Source organism: Anabrus simplex, chromosome 3 (assembly GCF_040414725.1).
Source record: "Anabrus simplex isolate iqAnaSimp1 chromosome 3, ASM4041472v1, whole genome shotgun sequence".
Taxonomy (NCBI): Eukaryota; Metazoa; Arthropoda; class Insecta; order Orthoptera; family Tettigoniidae; genus Anabrus; species Anabrus simplex.
The window spans coordinates 33,659,855-33,678,868 of NC_090267.1; positions in this window are offsets into that span (position 1 = coordinate 33,659,855).

Consider the following 19,014-nt stretch of genomic DNA (forward strand, 5'->3'; position numbering starts at 1 on the left):
ATATTGTGACGAACAGCCACACGAACAGAGTTCTGTATTTATAAAAATTAGGAGACCTTATTTTTGGGATTACCCTCGTAATAAAGAACGTTACTGCGACGATCACACGTGAGAAGAAACGATCTGGCGCATTCCTTGACTGACAAGTGTGTCTTAATTACACTGTGTTCTTGTACTGCGTGTGCAGTTACGGCTGTTTAATAAACGAACTGTGGATATTGCCTGCAAGAGATGAGAACAATCCTGTGTGAGTCGAACACGCCACTTCCCCTCCCTACCTTCTCTTCTCTGAAGTATGGCACCGCAAATTTGAATCGCGCGTCCCGGAAGTAACAAAGAAACATCATTTTCTTGAAAAGAAAAATGTTCACCGCCACTCCAATTGCACAACCGTGCTTAACAAATTACGAAGAGTATTCCTGATATTTGTGTCGGTATAGTTGTGATGCACCCTCTATAAACATCTAAAGCAACAAAAAATATTAATTCACAAATATTTATAATTTATCCCGCCTTGTTCAAAATGAATTGTACTTGTCATGCCTTAAATGATAAAGTAATCTCCAAAACACACTCATGTTCATAAAAACTTAAAATACTGAAAGACTAGAGATAGGAAGTTCATATTCACAGGACATGCTCATTAGTATGTTTCTTGTTGCCTAATAGACACTGGGTCATCCATGGGCACTGATAACTTGTTCCACGTGTGATGGCATCGACGCGTATAAGGCGCGAATGGCGTTCAGGGATATAGCCAACTATGCTGCATTCACCTGGTTCCAGAGTTCATCTTTGGTAATTGGCACTGGGTCACAGCGCCACACACGTCGTTTCACCATATCCCACACATTTTCGATTAGCAACAAGTCCGGTGATCGGGCGGGCCAGGGTAACAGTTTGACATCCTGTGACAACAAGAAGGCACGTGTTCGTGCAGCAACATGTGGTCGCGCATTGTCCTGCTGAAGTATGGCGCGGAGATGTCGTGCAGAAAGCCTATGGCTATGAGTCGCAGGATGTCATTCACATAGGTCAAACTGGTCACAGTGTCCTGGAAACGCACCAACTGTGACTGGGCTACGTCCTGTAACGTTGACGGCCACGTATCCATACCAGCTCTACGTCTGAGGGCTGGGGAACCGTGACGTAGCTCACTACTCTCTCTCGCTGTGGTGTTGCATGTGCTCTGTGTTGCTGACCTTGTACTTTTAGCCGACATGCCAAAACCTTTCGGTGATTGAAATGTTTCTTTGCGAGGCAAAGTTGTGCTTTATTGGTGCTATGCGGAACAGAATTCGTGTATTTTGGACTGAACTTTCATTGCTCGAAAAACAAAAAGAATGAGTTTGAAGAATTCCCATCTTTAAAACCACGCGAACTGAGCCCGGTAGGTGCAGTCCCTTTAGTGCGGCCTGTATCCAGTATTTGGGAGATAGTGGGCTCGAAACCCGCCGTCGGCATCCCTGAAGATGGCTGTATCTTAATTAAGGCCACGGCCGATTCCTTCCCACTCCTAGCCCTTTTCTGTCCCATCGTCGCCAAAAGACCTATCTGTGTCGGTGCGATATAAAGCAAAATTATTTTTTTAAAGTGACTTGCCCCATTGTAACACTGATAGTTGTTGTGAAGTCCTTAAACAATTCGTCAATCGTTTGGAAATATTGAAGATATGTCGCCTGAATTAACAATTCTTATGACGCTCTTTTCTGTAAATCAGACATCAGTTAGTTCAGTCATCATGTTAGTGAATCCCATATAAGGAATCTTGTGTGTGGACTTGTATACTTTACATACATACATACATACATTGTGTCATAAAGTGGCTTAAAGGTTGTTTAATGGGAAGTAAAAATATGGCACTCGTTCTGTCTTGATTTATTGATCTACTTTTCTTTCACCATTATAACATTATTGGAGAACATAATTATAAATAATTTTATATCTGTAAATAATTTGTATTAAATAAAATACAAAAACACTTTAAACAACCTTGATGTATCCAGAAAATGTAGAGATGTTTACAGTGCAAGCTATTACTTTTTTAAATTCCTATATTCACATGATAAAATATAACAAGCGAGGTAATATTTATTATACAGAGGGACGTCATTTGTTTGACTTAGTATGACATAAGTATTAAAGTTATTGCAGTGGTATTTAATTGTAGGACGTGGAGGTATTCAAATAGTAACGAGAGTACTTTTAATAGCCTGTAGTAGTTACATAAAATATTTTAAATTCGCTAGTCATTTCAAGAGCATTCCTTGTGTGGGGCAAATATATGTGGCATTGAAGTTGTGAAACCGTTCACTACATCGTGATACAATATGCCAGGCTATTCTCCTCATTAAATACGTTCCCATACCAATGATTTAATTCATTAGCTATTAGTAGATCGTCAGTAATTACCTGATCTTCTCTGGACATTATCATTGACACATCATGGCTGGCTCTTTTCATTTTCCTAACATACTTATAGAGATTTTCCCACCCACTTTTTCTATACGTAAGTATTCCTTTCATATATTTGTCATGAGCAACTTTATTTTCAGAAGCGATTTTTTGGACAGTTTGTGAAACTTATTTATACACTCTGAGCTAAATTGCCTCTTGTTTTACACTTTCCTCGTTTTCCATTTAAGGCTCTAATTTTCCCATTGTAGTATTCCGGATCTGGTTTCCGTTTTAATAATTTAAGGGGCACAAACCGCTCAATAGCCCTATTAATAATATGAACGAAATTAACACACATTATGTATATGTGCCCGTCTTTTGATGTCCAGCTGGGAAATATTTGCCATACAAACACTTGGAATATAAAGGGTTCAGCTTTACTACACTGGTATACGTTTATTTTCTCCCCATTATCTAGTTTGGTGTTTAGGGGATACCTAATATTTACCTTTCCTCAAAAACCATTTGAACAAGTCCTGAGTGTCTTGTGTCGTATCATTCCGTATCTTCTTCTGGTCAAATCTCGCCAAATCGTTCTCCTCTCATCAATTTAATTCAGTATCTCTTTCTTTCTTTCTTTTTTTCTTTCTTTCTTTTTTTCTTTCTTTCTTTATTTCTTTATTTCTTAATCTCTTTACCCTCCAGGGTTGACTTTTCCCCCGGACTCAGCGAGGGATCCCACCTCTACCGCCTCAAGGGCAGTGTCCTGGAGTGTCAGACATTGGGTCGGGGGATACAACTAGGGAGGATTGCCAGTACCTCGCCCAGGCGGGATGATGGAGAGATTGGAAGGGATAGACAAGGAAGAGAGAAGGAAGCGGCCGTGGCCTTAAGTTACGTACCATTTGCCTGGAACAGACGTGGGAAACCACAGAAAACTACTTCCAGGATGGCTGAGGTGGGAATCGAATACACCTCTACTCAGTTGACCTCCCGAGACTGAGTGGACCCCGTTCCAGCCCTCGTACCACTTTTCAAATTTCGTGGCAGAGCCGGGAATCGAACCCGGGCCTCCGGGGGTGGCAGCTAATTACACTAACCACTACACCACAGAGGCGGACTTCAGTATCTCTTAATCTGGATTATATCTACCTTCAGCGTCCTTATGTAAAACCACATTTCAAAAGCTTCTATTCTCCTTCTTTCTGAGCTAATTATCGTCCATGTTTCAGTTCCATACATTGCCACGCTCCAGGCGAAAGTCTTCAAAAACATCCTTCTAATTCCTATATCAATATTCGAAGTGAGTAAATGTATCTTATAAAAGGCCTTCCTTGCTTGTGCTAGTCCACATTTTGATTTCCTTTCCTTAGATTGTATTTCACTTTCCAAATTCCTCTTTGATTTCCTTTACTGCCTGTTCTATATAAACATTCAAAAGGAGAGGGGACAAACTGCAGTCTTACCTCATTCCTTTCTGGATTTGTATATTCTTAATTGTTTAAGAGTGTAGAGCATTTTTCGAAAAATATATATATAACCTGCCTATTACATCGTTCTTGCCTTGAGGCAGGATATTGTCCAAGTCTATAATGTTCCTATTCGACTATGCTGTATTTCGAACCCTCAATAGGTTACTTCAGTTTCTTCACAACCTTCTGAATCACAATATAAACCTAAATCTATTATTATCTCATTAATTAGATTGGTTGCAAACTTCATACATTACATCTCTTGCGTCACACTTTATTTAGACGTACTCCATGAAAGCAAGCTTTAAATTAGCCTTCTCCAAATTACTCGGCAATTAAAAACGAACTCGTGTTCTCGCTATTTGTATCGGCCTACAAGTGGAATGCAGCACTGTAGACACGCAAATACACAGTACAAGCCAAACATTTAAGATTGTACACTTGATTAGGAACTATTTTATTCTGGTTAATGCATTCTATGTTAAAACACCGTTGCCCTTGCCGTTTACAAGTTACTGGAAAGGTCAGATGTAATAGTCACAGTACAGGGACTTTTCAATTTGGGTAATCTGGATATATTAATGGTAGCTGTCACTGTATATTTTCTTTTATTGACTGACATCTAATAAAAGTCCAAAATTTGGTGCTGAATTTCTAGATTTTTCCTTACTCCGATCATTAATTCCGTGGCAGATAAATTCATCATCATCATCATCATCATCATCGTCATTATCATTTTCCAGCTCAAGTTTCTTGAGTGTGTTGTACAAGAGCTTGCCACTTCTCCCTGTCAAAGTACGGTTTCTGTTCCTCTATCTCCTCCCACTTGACATTCCTCTTGCTGACCTTTGAATTTCACAGTGTCTATCAATCGATTTCTTGACCTCTCCCCTTTCATTTCTCGGTCGAAGTAATTCTTTGCTGTTCTCGTTCTGTCCTGCGTCTTCCTGAAAGCTCGGTAACAGGTATTTTGATGCCAGCCTCCTTCCTGTCTGCTTCATTTCTAATCTTGCCTTTCTCGGTCTTTTGGTTCATTGTTATAATGAATTTAATTTCTGTTGACTAGATTTTATTATTAGCCTTGTTAGGTAGGGTATACACGGCTCGAGTCCATAGGTGAGAATTTGATGAAGTAGGTATGAAACATGGTCACTTTAGCTTTCTGTGGTATTTTATCATCCCAGAGAAGATTTCTCACTTGAAAATAAAGATCTGTCTTTACCAGGTTCTCATCATAATTCTCTCTGAAACACAGGACCGTGTTTTCCTAACTTTCTCCAGCAGGTCATTGTAAAAAGTTTTGTTTTTTCATCTAGTACCTTATTCCTCCTAGATGCTGGTTGCCACCATGGTGGTTTCAAACCAGTCGGTCACATTTCGAAACAGTTCTGATAAACACTTTCGACAACAGTCTCTGAGGTTCCTTAGCCTGGAGATCTGTCGGTGATTTCGATCTCTCCTCCCGAACATGCAGTGGAGTATTCAGTACTTCAGTTCTGTCCTCATGATGTGCCCAGAGAATTGCAACTTCCTTTGTTTAATGAAGTAGCTCTTCTTCTTAAATTCGTTCGGTACAATACTTTGTAGCCACCCCATGATATTCTAAGCGGCCGTCGATAAATACACATTTCAAATGCTTTGACCTGCTTTGAAGATGCTTTAATCAATATCAAGGAATTAATTCCTTATAATAACAAAGAGAACAATTTCTGCCTCTCATACAACCATTTGATCTCTACAACAATGCCTCCCTGTGGGTGGGGGCGGTAGAATAACGTCCACGGTATCCTCTGGCTGTCGTATGAGGCGACTAAAAGGGGACCCAGGGGCTCTGAACTTGGGAGCGTGGGTTTGCGACCACGGGGCAGCTAGCTGAGTCCTGGCATTGCTTACACTTTCATTTATCCTATCCGACCTCTCTTGGTCAACTCTCGTTCTTTTCCGACCCCGATGGTATTAGGTTCCCGAGGCCTAGGGAGTCTTTCATTTTCACGCCCTTCGTGGCCCTTGTCTTCCTCTGGCCGATACGTTCATTTTTCGAAGTGTCGGATCCCTTCCATTTTTTCCCTCGTATTGGGGTTATATAGAGGATGGTTGCCTAGTTGTACTTCCTCTTAAAACAATAATCACCACCGCCACAGTGTCGTTTATAAGCTACTCGGCTTCCTGACGGGGAATCAAACTGGCATCGGGATACCGGTAGTTAGGAGTGAGTCTGAGCCGTGGCCCTCGTCCTACTCAGGTGTCTAGCACTATACAATCAACCGGCGGTCCCAACCCCGCTAGAGGGGAGATTGTCAGTTAGACTAAATGTAGACAGGGTAGCATCTTGCTCCACAGAGCCGGACTGAGTGACTCAACTGATTGAGGCGCTGGCCTTCTCACCCCAGCTTGGCAGGTTCGATCCTGACTCAGTCCAGTGGTATGTGAAGGTGCTCAAATACATCAGCCTCGTGTCGTTAGATTTACCGGCACGTAAAAGAACTCCTGTGGGACTAAATTTCGGCACTTCGGCGTCTCTGAAAACCGTAAAAGTAGTTAGTGGGACATAAAGCAAATGCAATTATTTAAAAAAGTATTAGAATTTACGGAGCTAAGATTATAGGAGTAACGGAGTCCGACTCCCATTTGAATGGCGAGGCGCTCTTTTGGAACTAAAGAGAGATAACATATCGAACTGTAAAGTTGGAATAATAGCCCGTGCTAGAGTAAAGGTAACATAATAAAAATGTAACATGCATTTTGCTTCCATTATTCGTCAAATTTCTCCAGCAGATATACTGATGCAATTACTCTTCATACAAATAAAGCTAACAAGCATATTATTTTTGTTCGTTTTAGAACTCATAAGTTATCTGAAAAACGCCCTTGTTGAGGGCCAACTTATGAAGATGTTCTTCAGTGGTACATGCCTAAAGAAGTATGAAGAGGCCACAATATAGATTCAGTCTGATGATACTCATCAATGATCTGCATTTAGGTCTGTCGCGCAGGATGCAGGTTCTCTATTAGTTTACCTAATTCTTTCTTAAATGATTTCAAAGAACGTGGAAATTTATCGAACATTTCCCTAGGCAAATCATTCTAATCCCTAAATCCTAAGAATTAATATATGCCTCAATTTGGACATTTGACTTCCAGTTTCATCTTCAAACTATGATCTTCTACCTCTACAAGCTCAGCTCAAGTTTATTCGTATCCCAACGCTAAAGCACGTCATGTCTCCACTGACAGCTCGGAAAGTGCCGCTTAGTCGAACAGCTCGTCTCCTTACTCCCAAGTCTGCCTAGTCCGAAGTTCACAACAGTTTCGTAATAATAGGATCTCGTTGATGTGATTACCCCAATGAAAAGCTTTCCTTGCATTAAACCCTAACCATTTACAATGATTCCCATGAGACACTATCAGCCCGTCAGCACAGTTAAAACAGTGAGATGATTTTTCATCTCGGTAAAACCTACAGTCTGACTTTTCATCCATTTTACGATCATGCCATTGCCTGCTGTCCAACTCATAGCATTGTCGAGGTCTTTTTATAGTCACTCACAATCCTGCAACTTACGTATTCCTAATCTGTGATATGTATATAAGGAAAGAGAAAGGTCCAATAATACCGCCCTGCGGGACCCCTCTCTTAATCGTTACAGGATCAGGTAATGCTTCAGCTACTCTAATTCTCTGAGTTCTGTTTTCTAGAAATTTACGCACCCAATCAACACAATTCGCTTGCATCAGCGTCCTTATAATGACAAGTCACGCATGCGCACACCAACGCACACACCTTCATTTTGTTCTATCAGCATTTTGTATATATAACACAACCCCCCCCCCCCCCTTCATCGGTCGATCCTGGCTGCGCTACTGCCCTTGTCTATCCCTTCCAATCTCCCCATTTCCCCACAAGACCCCTATTCAGCATAGTAGGTGAGGCCGTATGGGCGATATACTGGTCCTCCTCTCCAGTTGTATCTCCGACCCAAAGTCTCACGCTCCAGGACACTGCCCTTGAGGTGGTAGAGGTGGGATCCCTCGCTAGTCCTAGGGAAAAACCCCTGGAGGGTAAACGGATTAAGAAAGAAAGAAACGAAAGAAAGAAAAAAGAAAAGATAGTATTTCATCGTTAAGTATTATACCATAGACACCCGAGAAGAGATGGGCACAGAGCCATCTCTGAGCATTCTTTGCAAATAGGAATAAGTCGATAGTCGAAAGACGATTAGACAGCTTTTAATTAAAAACTACATAAGTACTCGAATGTATAAGTGATTAACTCTAATTAAATAATTAGAAATTAATATAAAATGAGGAAATAATTATATTGTACAGCCTCCACGTACTTTGTCAAAGCTCGTTTCATTATTTATGAAAACCGTCATGTTGGCACCACTAGAGTTCACCCGGTAGGGTTCTTATTATGGTCGATAGTGGCGCTGTTATCCATCGAAGCGCTTAAACGAAGCCGACAACTTCACTGGTCGACGGTAGATGGCAGGAGTCGGCTGAAGCTGAGGTAGGGCTACGTTGTTGATTTGCGGGAATGTGCCTTTGGCGCCAAATCGCCCACATAGTTCTGTTTTAGAGGATCTAAAACAGTGTAAACTTAACTTGCGCAAATCGTTCTATTTTTCAGGATCTGGCACACAAACAAATAACCTGATTCAGCAAATTTTCTTACAGGTGAATATACTTGGTAACATTACCGTACTTTCCATCAGGACGTCTTCCCTTGACAGGAAACGCGTAGTTAGTCTAGAGCTGACATTAATGTCGGAAATGAGCAGGAGCAGGACTTTAACGTCCTCCCAGACTGATCGCAAACATTTAAAATAATAGCCAGTGGCATATGCTGAGATCCAGACTTGGTCTCCCACTACATTTTGGTTATCCCTTTTCGATGGTTAGTTTAGGAAACGTCAAGCCTTATGCGTTTTGAGCTGCAGCCAATAGCTAACGGAAAATCCTGCTGTGTTGCCAAGGCTGCTTCACGAGCTACTGTCAATACTCAACACCCGATCAGTGGAGATGGTAGCCTAAGTTTATTCAAATTAAAGTCCTTAGGAAATTAAAGTCCGGCTTTGTGGCTAAATTGATGGAATGCTTGCCTTTGGACCGGTGGGTCCGGTTCAATTCTCAAAATTAACCCCCCACCCCGTACTTTTAAAATCCCTGGCTTGGGAACGGGTATTCATGACGTCTTCGCCATTCATTTTATCCTCATTAGGTCACCACCGAGCCTATACAAATGCCATGCACCATTATTATTATTATTATTATTGAAATGAAAACCTACAACGTGTTTTCCAGTCAGTGACCGGGTTAGGGATGGAATGAATGAAGCCCCCATCTTGCGGCGAGGATAGGAACTGCGCCGGCTGCCGAGGCCTGTCGCACTCCTCTGGGGCAATGATTAATGACAGGCAGATGAAATGAAATGATATTGGAGAGTGTTGCTGGAATGAAAGATGAGAGGGAAAACGGGAGTACCTGGAGACAAACCTGTCCCTCCTCCTCTTTGTCCAGCACAAATCTCACATGGATGACCGGGATTTGAACCACAGAACCCAGCGGTGAGAGGCTGACGTTCTGCCGTCTGAGCCACTGAGGCTACTTCTTCTTCTACTTATTATTATTATTGTTATTATTATTAATATTTTTTAAATTGTACAGCATTATCAGCGATCGTACCCATCGATGACTGCTTTATTAGCTCCCTCGGGATATCAGTGGTCGTGTCTGGTCCATTATCACGGATTCGATTCCAATCAACAAAAGAGAACACTAAATCTGTAAGAATGCATTTCATTTTAATGCAGTAGATCTACCTATACAGTACTTATAAAAAAGAAAACTATATTACTCCTATAACAGCAGCTCTGCAGTGTCTTCCTACAAGGATGTAGAAGTAAACGGGGGTGAAATACCAGCACTCTTATCTACGTAATTAAGTCAGAAGTATAAGGTAAGGAAGTTCAATCGAACTTCGATATCTCGAACCTCCATTACTAGAATATTCAGTATCTCGAAGTAACTTAAATTTCCCTGCCGTTTGTCCCAATCTTCACGTGTATTTATTATTTCTCTATTATTCGAAATTCGGTTACATAAATTTCTCGATTTCTCGAAGCAAACATTTCCTCCCTTGAAAAAAAAAAAAAAAAAAAAAAAAAAACACTCTGTAAGTCGAATTTTGTGCAACATTAACTGGGCAATAGGGCATTTGTGGTTTATGAGGAACAGTTGACAAGTAAACAAAGGTTTACAGTGATGCTGGGAGTTAATATCACGGAAACCGAAAAATTAAAACTTCTTTTAATGAGAAAATCGGCGAAGCCTCGGTCACGTATGAAAGCAACCCCCGAAGTCGCGAATGATAAGCTCCATTTCGGCTGCGTGGTATTGACAAGAAGTTTCATCGTGAAGGAAGGAAAGTTTAATAGACCGACGGATTTTTTCCAAAGGTGTTAACCGACGTGTGTTCCTTGTTTTACTACTGTATGTAGGCCCACTGTATCCTGTCTTCTAGAAAGTTACTATAATAAGGGTTATAATTAAAGTAAGCAAAGTCGTCTCCGTACAGGCCATGAAGGCCCTTCGAGTGGTGGAAGGTAAAGGCTTCCACTATCCGTAACCTCGACACTTGATGGGGTAGAGTGGTTAGCTCTACGCCCGGCCACCTTTGCCCCAGAAATTAACCTGGTACTCATTTTTGGTGTGGGCTGAGTGAACCTCAGCGCCATGTGCACCTCCGGAAGTGGAAATCTCGTTTCTTAAATTTTACGACTTCGTGACGGGGATTCGAACTCACGCCCTTCCGGGCAAAGCGAGCACCCCTTTACCGCCTCGGCCAGGCACCCCTTTATAATTAATGCCGTAAAATAGAGTTTATTGTATATTTTTAAATACTGTTAAAAATAATTTAGGGCCTATTCATTATATGCCCTTAGATACACACGATTCGATTATGTGCTATACATGCTCAAAAACGGTATTTTCTATATCTCGAAATTTCGATAAATCGGAATAAAATTTAGCTCCCGAGGTGATTAGAGATATCGAGGTTCCACTGTATATATGATGAGTAACGCATGGTTGTTCGTTAGCAGTGGCAATCAGGCGGAGCGAAGCCTAGCACACCTATCCCCCCCCCCCCCAAGTCCCGCACCTATCGGGCATACAACAGCAAGCCGAGCGAGATGGGTCGAGGGGAGAGGAACGCAGAGCTGGGACTGCAAGAACCAAACCAACCCCCATGGCACTACAGCCCCTGAAGGGCCTTGGCCTACCAAGCGACCGCTGCTCAGCCCGAAGGCCTGCAGATTGCGAGGGGTCGTGTGGTCAGCACGACGAATCCTCTCGGCCGTTATTCTTGGCTTTCTAGACCGGGGCCGCTATCTCACCGTCAGACAGCTCCTCAATTCTAATCACGTAGGCTGAGTGGACCTCAAACCAGCCCTCAGGTCCAGGTAAAAATCCCTGACCTGGCCGGGAATCGAACTCGGGGCCACCGGGTAAGAGGCAGGCACGCTACCCCTACACCACGGGGGGTGGTGGGGAAGGCTGCAAGATCAGTCTCCGAAATACGTGCGACTTTTTCCTCATTGCTTGCAAGTTTTAAAATTGGAACAATGCGACAGATGCTCACATTATAATGTGCTTTACATTTCCATTGTTCTCATTTGAGGTTTGGTCTTCACCGATAGCCTTGGTATCCCTCAGTATACGCCACTGATAAGAGCCAGGTCAGATCATGACGGCTTTGCAGAATCATTCGAAATAATTTGTTTTTACTGTTTGTACGTAGAGGAATTGCCATGTGGTTCCATCTAATGGCTAGTCCACACCAAAGTTAATAAACAATGTTAACGAAACAAAGTTAATAAACAATGTTAACGAAAACATTTCTCAAGATGTTAATGAACTTTTGTTAACAAACTTCTTTAACATTGTGTCCAAACCAAAATATCTGTTTGTGAGGTTACAATGGATAGGGTCAGGAGGAAGAAAATACTTACAGCTGCAGCTTTCATTATTTTAATGAGTGCAATTAGAGAAAAGCGTAGACGCAAAGTGTGGCAAAGAAAAACATTGGAAAAGCGTTCAGAATTAAGTTTGGAGAGGACACTTATGTTAGAACTTTTAATTCATGATGCAGCAGGCTTTCAGAATTTTCTGAGAATGTCTCCACATGACTTTCAGTTCTTGTTGACAGTAATTGGGCCTGAAATTGCAAGAAATGATACAAATTATCGGAATGCCATCTCCATTAATGATAGGCTTGGTATAACTTTAAGATTCCTAGCAACTGGTGACTCCTACACTTCACTTATGTATTTGTCTAGAGTATCAAAAGGAATTTCAGTTCTTGTGCCTGAGGTGTGTGAAGCTTTATACAAAAATCTCAAGGAATTAACAAAGGTAAGAAACAAAGATAATATTTATGTAATCTATTTAGGCTAGTATTATTCTGATTATACACAAGTGGTTATGGAAGGTTAGGTTATTCATTGAGGAGCAAAAATGGAAATTACTTAATTATATTTACCACATTCCACTTTAAAAATAAGTTTCATTCACCATATATATTCAAAGTACATTAAAACATTCCTAAAAATTACAATACAAAAATAAAACTACAGTACCTTAGAACATAGCTAGAAGAATACAAAATTAAGAATACATTAAAACTTACATTACATCCGTACATACACTTCCAAACTCGTACTCTCAATTCCACACTTGCCCCCACTCACTCACTCACTCATCCACACTCGCAGTCCAACTCAACCCCACCCTATACTGCACCAAGACGTGTAACATTTCACATTGATGATGCACAAGTGGACTTCGACCCTGACGATACCTCACAACAAATTCAACCCAAAAGAAAAAAGGAAAAGGACTGGTAAAAGCACTGATGATATACAATCAGAGGCTTACAGGGCATTTCAGCAAGTGGCACAAGCACCAGTGACACCAGAGGATGATTTTGACGTGTTATAACATATGTTACTACATGTGTGTTTGATGTGAAATGTTGCACGTTATGGTAAAGGATTACAATACAAAATTTTTAAAAAATACAACATAACAAGAATAGAAATACATTAAAACATAGCAGAATAATTACAATTAAATATACAATTAGAATATAGCATAAAATACTTCATGTATGCACATTATGAAGTTTATTCACTTGGAATTTCTAAAACTATAGCTTCACCACCTTCATTAGGAAATTGTTCCATTGACGCTTTAAATATTATATTATGCATTTCAAACTTCACTCTTGCCAGAAGATGAGAATTGTTTTTAAATTGGCGCAGTTCATTGCCAATGAAACGTCCATAAACATCAAATTCATCCTCTGGTGTCACTGCCGCTTGTGCCACTTGCTGAAATGCACTGTATGCCTCCGCTATGATATCATCTGCGCTTTTACCAGTTCTTTTCCTTTTTCTTTTGGGTTGAATTTGTTGTGAGGAGGTACTGCTTCCTTGAGTACTCCCCTCCATTTCCATCAGTAGAGAAAACTGACTTTCAGTGCTCACACTGCATACATCGTCGGGGTCGAAGTCCACTTGTGTATCATCAATCTGCAATGTTACAAGTTTTGTTATAATAAATGTTGAAACATGATTGGTTCTTGACATTTTCATAGGCATACTATTTTCTTTGGTCTTAAATTAAATTATTAAAAGGGCACTCAACCATAATTTTTGAGTGTAAGTTAAGGTACTATGAAACCTTTATTTGGGGAGATAGTAGGTTCGAACCCCACTGTCGGCAGCCCTGAAGATGGTTTTCCGTGGTTTCCCATTTTCACACCAGTCAAATGCTGGGGCTGTACCTTAATTAAGGCCACGGCCGCTTCCTTCCCACTCCTAGCCGTTCCCTGTCCCATCGTCGCCATAAGACCTATCTGTGTCGGTGCGACGTAAAGCAACTAGCAAAAAAAAAAAAAAAACTTTATTTCTTTGCTCATTTCAGGTTCCACAAGTTGACACAGACTGGTTAAGAATAGAGAGAGGATTTTTTGGAGTATGGAATTTCAGTCACTGTATTGGGGCAATAGATGGTAAACATGTGGTACTACAATCCCCTCCAAATAGTGGTAGCCACTATTACAACTACAAAGGCACCCACAGCATAGTCCTTTTGGCTGCAGTGGATGCAAATTATATGTTTACCTATTTTGATGTGGGATCTAATGGAAGACTATCAGATGGTGGAGTGTATGTGAATTCTAGTCTATATCCAGCAATTACGAATGACCTATTAGATATTCCAAAACCCTGCCCACTTCCTGGGAGAGAGACTGATACTCCATATGTATTTGTAGCCGATGAAGCATTCCCATTGTGCACGAATATCACGAAACCATTCCATGGTAGTTTTGAAAGGGGATCACCTGAAAGGATCTACAACTATCGGCTTAGCAGGGCTCGGCGGGTGGTTGAAAATGTGTTTGGAATAATGACAGCAAAATTCAGAGTATTCAGAAAACCACTAATGCTTGTTCCAGCTAAAGCTAGAATTATTGTGACTGCATGTATTGTACTTCACAACTTTTTGCGTAGAAATAAAGCTGCAAGAAATACATACACTCCTCCAGGTTCATTTGATATTGAAGATACTGAAAATGGGACAGTCACTCCAGGTTTATGGAAACTGCATGAATTTGAACTACAACCTATACAGGAAGGACAAGGCAGGCCAGCACAAGATGCTAAGAAAGTGCGCCTTGAATTTACAAATTACTTTTTGAGTGAGGAAGGAAGTGTGCCATAGCAAGATCAATGTGTTTTGGTTAGTGCAATGGGATTGTTATTCTTCTATGGTATATTTGTTTACATAGCTCATTAGTATAAGAATGTAATCACAATACTGTTCCTATGATACATCAATTTTTATTTGACTCCTACATGCTAATAGAAAAATAAGTATGCTACTATTACTATGTTGTTAACTCTTTTCAAACCAAGGGGTCACCTACATATTGAGTCCCCTGACAGTAATGTACATATATTTATGTATGGATAATCTCAATGTTAAGAATTATATATGTGTAAATTAATAAATAGCCTACATGTTTACTTACCTCTACCTGTAAATTGCTTATTGTGGTCTCGCTATCTTCTTCCCTTACCATAAACGCTAGCATGCTCTTATATGCAAACCATTTTGGTGTATAAACACAATCCGGACTGCTCCCACTTTTTTTACTTTTCTTGACTTTCAAAAATTCTCTGTGGAACTGACCTCTGAGTTTGTTAATTTTATGCTCAATATCATGTTGAGTGCAATTAAACTCAGAGGCCAGTTCCGAGTAACTATCCTTTCGAACATTCCTGTCCTTGTGGTTTGGATGCCGACTGTCCCACAAAACAGGATAATTCTGGTAGGATTCAATGAGCGCCAAGACCTTTTCATTTGACCACTCCATTTCAACAAAATAATATTGTCATATACTTCCTGGTATTTCGTAATTCCGCGCAATATACAAGCAAGACCGACTACAATATATCAGACCTTAATGTTACTATCGATTGGGAGGAAAATGGCGACTTCGTGGGCGAGCTTTTGAGACATGTTGTTGGTTCATATCTGTGTTTACATTCTGTTAAAGAGTGTTATTTTGATCGAGTTATTGAAGTATAAAGTATATGTTTGGTAAAATAGTAGTCTATAACGGTTTTTCAGTATGGTGTTTTGTTAGAAGTTTATTTGATGATATTTTTAATGTATAATAGTGTTTATATTGCCGTGCTGTAACATAGCACAAAATTGGTCGTTCCTGCTGCGTTCGTGGTTGTAGATCTAATTATACCGTTGTTGAAGCTTTTAAATTCCCTGAAGATAAATCTCTACAGGAGAAATGGATAAGGAATATTCACCCGGAAAATTTGGAAGTCAAAGACCAAACTATCGTAGGCTATGTGTGTAACCAAAATTTGTGGTTAGGGAAGATCTCTTTCCAACCGATAATGGTGAGCCTATTCGTTTTTGTTTTCTTATTCAGTCGGAGTAATTTCATGTAAGTTGACGATAAGTATTACTTTCTATGTAGAATATAAGTGTGTGAGTGTATTTATATGGGTCAGTGGTCACTAAGATCTGTAATTATACGCAGTCATGTGAGAATATGTTTGTTTTGATCGTGTTGTGAACCGGATTTAAATCGAACTATGGCAATGCCTCTCATACATCTATTCTTAAGTTCGATAAGGAATGAAACATTAAGAGAGAAGTGGATCAGGAACATATATCGTGAATATTTCTACAAAACAGTAGTGTGCATATGTCATCTGACAGTAAGTCTGAGATTAGGGAAAACTATTTTTCTAATTCTAAATGGTGGACCTATTCGTATTCTTCTACAAAAAAAAAAAAAAAAAAAATCATTTAGATAGTGATAATTGATATGGTGTCTATGTGCTTCAAAGTATCGTGTGATTTAGATGCAATTGTATTTTGAAAGAATCTCTGCTTGCCTGCAGGAACATTTGGCTAGATCTTGGTGTATAACAAAACTTATACTGTGACAGATGGAGCAATCTGTACACTGTTACACAGAAGAAATAGTGACTCGCAGGGATGGTGGTGGTGGTGATTATTGTTTTAAGAGGAAGTACAACTAGGCAACCATCCTCTATATAACACTAATCACAGAGAAAGAATGGAGAGGGTCCGACACTTCGAAAAATGAAGGTATCGGCCGAAGGAAGACAAGGGGGCACGAAGGGCATGAAAACGAAAGACTCCCTAGGAATCCATACGTAATACCGTTGAGGTCTGAAAAGAACAAGTGTTGACCAAGGGAGGTCGGATAGGATAGATGAAGGTGAGGAGCCTGGCACAAGTGGAAGCAATGCCAGGACTCAGCTGAGGGCCCCGTGGTCACCAACCCACGCTCCAAAGTTCAGAGCTCCTGGGGCTCCTTTTAGTCGCCTCTTACAACAGACAGCGGATACCGTGGGTGTTATTCTACCGCCCCCACCCACAGTGGGGACTTGCAGGGATTAGCTTTGTTTGTAACTCAAGGGTTTTATTGTACCAATACCTTCCGATTCATGCTGTGGATATCTGCTATCAAGCAGTCTACACCAAATTGTAGCTCGTCCATGTAGGTTAAAGACATCATTGTTTAAGAGTCAATAGAGTTGTTTTACACATGTTCTTCAATGGGGAAAATCCTATTATATCTTTAGTGTTTGAACGCTTCATTTCTAAGTTTACCATCATTGTTGGAAATGCTACTATATCATATGTCAACATACGATTTAAGAGTTTCCAGTAAGGAAGGCTTAACATCACCGGGGCTGTTCATTGAGCTGGCGAAATCATTTCGGGTGTACTTCATTTGCATCGAGTGCTGAACATTAGAAATTGTCCACCACTTCGAAACTAAGGCAACACGTTATGTTTCATAGTTCTTATGAGAGTGAATAAATTGAGGAATTTCGAACCTTAAATTATTTTTAAACATTCCAAATGATGTTATAAATATCATTTTAACAGTTTTATAATGTATTTTCCATCTATCCAGCGAAGTGTAATCTAAGAGAAAACGTTATTTGACTAAGTGAAGTTTCGAAATAATCAGCTTGTTGTTTTCTTTTGCTGTGGGGTTGTCCATCTATTCTAGCACAATATGTGTGATTCTAGATATTTATATGTGATGAGTACTTGTTCGCGAAGCGTTTTCATCGGTGCAACAGTGATTTTCCCTATGATGTTACATTTATCATGTTTAAATTACCTACCACCGTTTGCAAAATATGTACGTGATCTTTTCGTAATTTCTGGCTGATTGAACCAGATATTGTGTAGCTCTTTCAGTGGTATCAACACAATAATTTAATGTGACGCCGGGCTGAGTGGCTCAGACGGTTGAAGCTCTGGCCTTCTGACCCCAACTTGGCGGGTTTGATTCCGGCTCAGTTCGGTAGTATTTGAAGGTGCTCAAATACGTCAGCCTCGTGTCAGTAAATTTACTGGCAGGTAAAACAACTCCCGCGGTACTAAATTCCGACATCTCCGAAAATCGTGAGTTGGTTTATCGTCGAAATGAAGTTATTGCGTGCTACCCTAACCTTCATCAGTCGGCAGCTACTGCGCCCACGACGTCCACCATCTTGGTTTTGATATTACGGTCTGATATATTGTAGTCGGTCTTGATACAAGTTGCTTGCGATTCGATAGTCGATTTCGAGAAACAAAAAAGTATCGTATTGCGCGCTACGAGTTTACGTCTTTGCGCATGTGCGAACCGAAATGTTAACGAAAACACGAAAAGTTAATGAAAAGTTTCATTCACAAAAGTTAAAGATATTTTGTTTATCAACATGCTCGAAAAGTTAATGAACACGCTATTTTGTTTATTAACAGACAGAAATGATCATTAACATTGTTCATTAACAAAGTTAACGAAAATATCTTGGTGTGGACGTACCTTAACAGTGGTTGTTATAATGGTGAGTGAGATGAGTGAGGTTGTTTCCCATTGATTTCCTCACCGAGCCAGAAGTTGCTATTACATATCAGTCAGCCATACCCACTGAAATGCGCGCACGAACTGACCCAATGAGTGAAATTTTCAGACCGTTCATAACAGGGACTGGCTGCATAATGAATGGTATTACTAGCATACCTCAGTCAATTCATATTGTTAAAGACGAAGATGAGACTGAGACAGCTCAATATTCATACCAGAAGACGTAGTACAGTGTAAACACTAGGTCCCACCAGCAAATACACATAGGCCTAAACTTACCTCGTATGCGGTAACAGTGTTGGTAATACCAGAAAACCAGATTTAAATAAGAGAACTGAAATTAAACCACGTGGTCCTGCTTACTGCAATGGTAAAAGAGTAGAGAAACTATACCAACGGTCACGGCCATTAGGGTTGCCTAGTCGAAAAAAATGAGCGGTGATTTGGGGCGTCCTGTATATTTTATATCCTAGCCAAAGAGAATGAGCATATACCGTCATTTTCATGGAGATGATTTGCGAGACCACGAAAAGACATTTACGAGAATTCACATTTCCCACAGGTGGTGATGATTGCTGACTATGGAATTATAAGGGCCTAGGTAATAGATTTCGATCGAAGAGGAATGAAGAGATCGGGCTCCTCAAAAAA